This window comes from Stylophora pistillata, chromosome 9 (assembly GCF_964205215.1).
Source record: "Stylophora pistillata chromosome 9, jaStyPist1.2, whole genome shotgun sequence".
NCBI lineage: Eukaryota > Metazoa > Cnidaria > Anthozoa > Scleractinia > Pocilloporidae > Stylophora > Stylophora pistillata.
The window spans coordinates 13,514,201-13,520,200 of record NC_142527.1 but is presented as its reverse complement, the minus strand read 5'-3'; the positions used below and the strand labels follow the sequence as shown (position 1 = coordinate 13,520,200).

Genomic DNA, 6,000 nt, shown 5'->3' with positions numbered 1-6,000 from the left:
TTGACAGGCATACCTTAGCTAGGTGTCCTACTTTATGACCATAATGGCATGTTGCGTTTTTCGCTGGGCACTGATCTCTGGAATGAGGACCCCAACCGCAATTCCTGCAAGCCTGCGATTTGCCTGAACTAGTGTTTTGTCGCTGATTTTTGAGGCCTTCGTATCCTTTAGGTGCATTGATGGAGTGTACTTCAGTATTCATTAACTGAAGCTGTTTTTCTGCTGACTCTTCTGCCATCTCGCGAGCTGTGTTAAACGTGAAAGTATTTCCAACCTTGAAACAGTCCTTACATATACGGTCAGATTTCATACCCAGTACAAGAAAATCTCTAAGGAAACGAGCGTTGTGTTCAGCTGGATAGTTGGCTTCTTCACAAGAATTCTTAGTTTCACAATAAATTCCTCAAGAGAGAGAGTACCTTGTCGAGGGTTATAAAGCTCCCACGCTGCTATTAACTCATTTGAGTGTGGTTTCACAAAGTGCTCAAATCTTTCACAGTAGTTGTCCAGCTTTTTTTGCTCGTCTGCAGACAGATCCCAGCAGTTGAACAGTTCGATACCTTGCTCTCCCGACCAGTACAACAAATGTTTACACTTGATTTCCTTGTCAATTTTAGCCATAGGCCCGGTGAATAGCAATTCACATCTTTGTTTCCACATTTTGAACAGGCTGTAGAGGTTTTCGTCTGTACTCCAGTCAATTGACGAGCCTTTGTCGATGAAGGACGCAGTTGCCATGTTGTTTGTTTCACTCGTTCGTTGAAGCTTTTAAGACTCACGCCACTCACCTGAGCTAAATTGTTGTCCACATCAACAGTGAAAATCCTTTCTTTTCCAATCCCGCTCCTGACACCATGTAAAAGTATTTGCTGCTTTTGGTAATTTTATTTAGTTATCTTAGATCAAGGAATATAAACTTTGTGTCCAAAACATGTGCTTAGTCCCTTTTCTGCACATGCGCTAGACCATGGCATAAGCTTAGCTAATGTAACACTATAGAGAAAAATAAAGAAATGTAGCAAAAATTAATTAGTGACAAATAATTACAGCTTGGATAAAAATAATAAAACCCTAGTTGATAATTGAAAACCACTACAAAAATAATTTTCTGACACTAAAAAAATAATTCAACGTTTACCATAAAATAAACAAAGCAATTTTGACCAGAATGGGCCTCCATAGAAAGAGACCCAACAAATGCAGTAAATGGCTTGAACCCCGGGGTAACATGTGAAGGTATAGTCTGATCGTCTGGGTGAGTGTAGTCCTGAGAAGGACTGTTGTCGGTGGTAGTGACTGACATTTTGACAACCTGTGCGGAAGTCATCATCAGAGTCAAGTGAATGATTGTTGTCAGTAGAATGTTCTAATTCCAGTACGTGTGAAATGATCGGATGGTTTTGCCCTGATGTTATTGGCTGTAAGAGTCAAGTGACGTAAGTCGGTCGTGATTGGTCTGTTTCGATGTGTGGAAACAGACCAATCACGGTCTTTGAGTCTTACAGCCAATAACATCACGGCAAAACCAACCGATCATTTCACACGTACTGGAATAAGAACATTCTACTGACAACAATCATTCACTTGACTCTGATGATGACTTCCGCACAGGTTGTCGAAACGTCAGTCACTAGGGACTTTAACATCCGAGACGCGACGGCCTTAAGACGCAATCAGAAGTAAATTTTCAAAGAGGTGACATACTGCGCATGCTCACACCGTTGTCCTGATGTTGTCAAGTCGCGTCGAGAACGTGGGTTCGGCAATTTTGATGTTCCACACAAAACGTGAGTATATTCCTTCCAGTCCTTAAATTAAATGATGATATATTCCTATAAACATGAAAAATTAGCAATCTAGGATCATTGCACGTAATTTCTGGCGATATTTTAGATCGCAAAGATGGAAGGATTTTGATTTTTTAGTAATTTCTTTCAGGTGTACGAGGCTTACAAAATGACAGTACCTTCGAGCAAGGCTTCCAAGTAAGTCATGAGCTACAACTGCAAATAGTGAATGCAGGAGTTATTCTTAATACTGATCTAAAATGGAGTTCCCACATTTCTTCCATATCATCCAAAGCTAACAAATTGCTGGGTTTTCTCTACAGAACATCTGACCCTCGCTTTGGACCCACAGTCAAGCGTTCCTTGTACCTGAGCCTGGTGCGATCTCATCTGGGTTATGCCAGCGAGGTGTGGACTCCCTTACATATTGGTGGTCTTCGAACAATCGAAGCAGTTCAATGTAGAACAACAAAGTATATTTTAGGGTATCCTGACGCCCTTATTCCCTACAAAGAAAGGCTTCTTATACTGAACCTACAGGCCATTCTTTGTTTATGTTTTGTGAGCATGTGTGTTACGAGCTGGGGCAGAAAGCAATCGAAAATGGCAGAGGATGACAGCGTTCCTGCTTCATTTTCACGAGTTTCGGGCAAATCTCCCGAATATATGTCAACTGAAGATAGGAAAAGATATAAAGAAAAGCTTCAAGTATCTGTGACAGGTACATTTGTGGCTTTTAAAAGACCCTATGACGTCTGGCACAATCACAGAGTTTTGAGCGATTCACCGAGCACATGGCCAAACTTATCGTACGACGACTTGTATTCATATCTCATTGAAAGCCCAGCACCCTTCACCAGAGAGAAACTTAAGGCATACAAAAGTCTTGAAGCCTATGACTACTTTGTTTCTCGTAAAGTTGGTGCTGTGAGCAGCTTTAAAGGAGAGCCAAGTCCATCAGGGTTGTCATGAGACCAGGCCAAGCAGACTCTGCAAAAGATTCCCACCTAGCTTGGGTGATATGCAAGAAATCTGGCGAGGTTATCGTCGGCCATTGCGACTGCAAAGCTGGGTAAGTCAATTCACAGAATTGATTCATCTTGACTGTTAGTAGCTAATGTATTCTACCTGTCGCTGCAGGTTGGGAGAGACATGCAGCCATGTTGCCGCTCTGCTCTTTAAAGTGGAAGTTGGGTTTCGTATTGGACTAACGAAAACATCATGTACAAGTGAGGCATGCTGGTTGGTATTGTGATTTTTTAGATTAATTTTTGCTTATTTAGTGGTGTCTACATTGTGTCAAGATTTAAGGGATTCAATTCTTGCTTGGTGTTAGGTGCATTTAAGCTAAATTATCTGGGAGATATTTTGCCTACATTAACTCTTTCAAGACAAAAACAAAACCATGCATTGGTGGTTGGAAGTGCTGAAAATTATGTTGTTAGCACAATTGGCCCCAAATTGGAGATGTTGCTTTTCGCTGCAAATCCTTTATCTTGGCTTCTTAAAATCTTGTATCACACCCTGAAAATTATCATGAAGAAAAATGTGTTTTAACTTGTTTTATGTTTTCTATTTTGTTAGATGGAACCAAGTCTTTGGTAATAGGGAACTTAAGCACCGGTCGTTTTAGAGGCAACGGCAACTTTAGCGACCGAAAGAGCCTGGGAAGAGAACAACATCGTTCCCGCCAATATATAAACGTTAAGCAGCTAGACGAGGTTTGCGGCGGCGACGTTGATAGCAAACTCTGTTCGCTTTTAAGATAAGCTGTGTGAGAGCATGTCATCCTTCAGTGAGATGAGAAATCTGCTTCTTTTTTTGTACGATAGTAAAATCATCAGTGACGAAGAATTTTTGACCTTGTACGAAAGTTACAGTTCCAAGAATCCAGAATTCCCTTACAGCTCATACCTTAAGTTTGATTTCGACCAGATGGATGAATCAGAGTGTTTAGCGGAGTTCAGAGTGCGAAAACAGAACATAACGTTATTGGCAAATGTCCTTCAATTACCAGACACCATTTGTTGTCCCCAAAGAACAACGTGTCACCGAACTGAAGGGCTTTGTATGCTTCTGAAGCGCTTCTCGTATCCATGTCGCTATTCAGACATGATTCATCGTTTCGCAAGACCAGTTCCTGAAATAATTATGATTACCAATACAATGATGGATCATATTTTTTTGAGCCATGGTCATCGTATTTCACAATGGAATTTTGATATATTGAGTCCGCCAAAGCTACAAGAGTATGCAGATGTTATTCATGCAAAAGGTGCACCTCTCCGCAACTGCTTAGGGTTTATTGATGGAACAGTCAGACCAATTTCTCGCCCAGGCCAACACCAAAGAATAGTGTACAATGGCCATAAACGTGTACATTCCCTCAAGTTTCAGTCCGTCGCTCTACCAAATGGACTCATTGGAAATATGTATGGGCCTGTTGGTAAGTTATGTTCACTCGGATGCCATGAATATAAGCTGCCACATAAGGTTTCTTTAAATTATTAATGTTATTTATCCGTTTCGGTATGCAGAGGGGAGAAAACATGATGAAAGCATGTTGGTAGATTCCAATCTTCTACAGGAATTGGAAAGGAATGCATTTTCCCCAACTGGCCAACCCATGAGTGTTTATGGTGATCCCGCCTATCCGCTGCGAATACACCTACAGGCCCCATTTTGCCATGGTGTCCTAACACCGATGATGGAACAATACAATTTTGACATGAGTTCTGTTAGAGTAACGGTGGAGTGGCTCTTTGGTGACATCATCAACGACTTCAAGTTTTTGGATTTTAAGAAAAAACCTGAAAATTGGAATGAGTAGTGTGGGAAAAACGTATCTTGTATGTGCACTTCTTAATAATGCTGTCACCTGCCTATATGGAAACAAAACCTCAGAGTTTTTTGGTCTAGACCCTCCTTCAGTGCAGTATTATTTTAGATAAATTCTCACAAATAAACCGAGCAGAAATGAAGGCCATTTTAATTAAACACAAATTCATTAAGTACTTGAATTCTTCTTGGTGGTCACCAATGCAGAAATGATCAAACTTGTGACAATAAAAATGAATGAACTTGGTTTTCAAATTCACAAAACGCAAGTAAATAATGACATCAATTTCAACAAATACCTGTCTTTTTTCTGAAACAAATAAACACTGACTTTACATGTTTATACTTGGGGAAAATGTCACTCTTTCTTCTCAAGAAGCTTTTCAATAACCGACAGAATGGCTTGATTTGTTTGTTGTTGCTGTAAGACAGTCACCATCACTCGCTGATTCTGCTCTTGCTCTAGTCTTCTTAGATCCAGCTCTTGTTGTCGTAATTCTCACTCAGTCTTGACTTTCTCTTGCATGAATTCAACTAGTGGTTCGGTGCGAGCACTTCTCCGTTGGCACTTCGGTTTCTCCTCGCATTCGTCGCCATTCTCTGTTGACTTGCGCTTTTTCGTTTCGCTGTATCGCTCTAAAGCTTTCTGCCTTATGTCCTCTGCCTTGCTTTTATCTTCTCTTTGCTTTCTTGACTGAACATCACCAACTTTGTTTAAGCTTTCTTCTTTCCCGACAAGTTCTTCTGGCAAAACATCTATTTCAGACATATCGTCCACGGATATTCCACTTGCAGTTTCTTCTTGATGCATCTTAGCCTTATACTTCTTCTGGAGAAGAACCCATCGGTCTCTTACTGCCCTCTTATCTTTAAGATGAAAACAGAGTGTCTTAACTTGATCTAACTTTTCTGTGATCGATTCCCACCTTTCTCCCCTGGTAACACTTCCTTTTTTGAATGAAAACAAATCGCTCGCCAGGATTTCTCGAAGCAAAATAACATCATGATCTTCAGTCCACTCCATAGCTCTAAAAGCAAAATACGACAATTCATCTATTTGATGGATGGTCGAGGAAAAATGTAAACTTATTAAGATAAACATAAAAATATTTTCCATTGAAATGTCTTCGAAAGACTCAATAGTTAGCCTTACTTTGCCTTTCCATCAGAGGCGGGCGCCGACATCTTTTGCTCAAAGCTACGAGAAATGAAAATGTCCGTGTGTTTATCTATGTTTGAGTATACAATTTGAACAACATGAAAGAAAATAATTCTAAAAAGGTAACAAGAGCAAAATAAAATGTTACAAAGTGTTTGAGACAAGCTAGTGAGGGAAAAATACTCACATACTGGATACAACGTTAAAATGAAGGTT

At 40.2% G+C, this 6,000-nt stretch overlaps 3 pseudogenes; 1 reads left to right on the top strand and 2 right to left on the bottom strand.

The window, feature by feature from the left end:
- LOC148723406 (uncharacterized) overlaps positions 1-6,000 on the bottom strand; it is a 303,906-nt pseudogene that overhangs the window by 202,927 nt on the left and 94,979 nt on the right.
- LOC148723418 (uncharacterized) lies at positions 3,396-4,779 on the top strand (annotated as a pseudogene).
- LOC111334746 (uncharacterized) lies at positions 4,921-5,928 on the bottom strand (annotated as a pseudogene).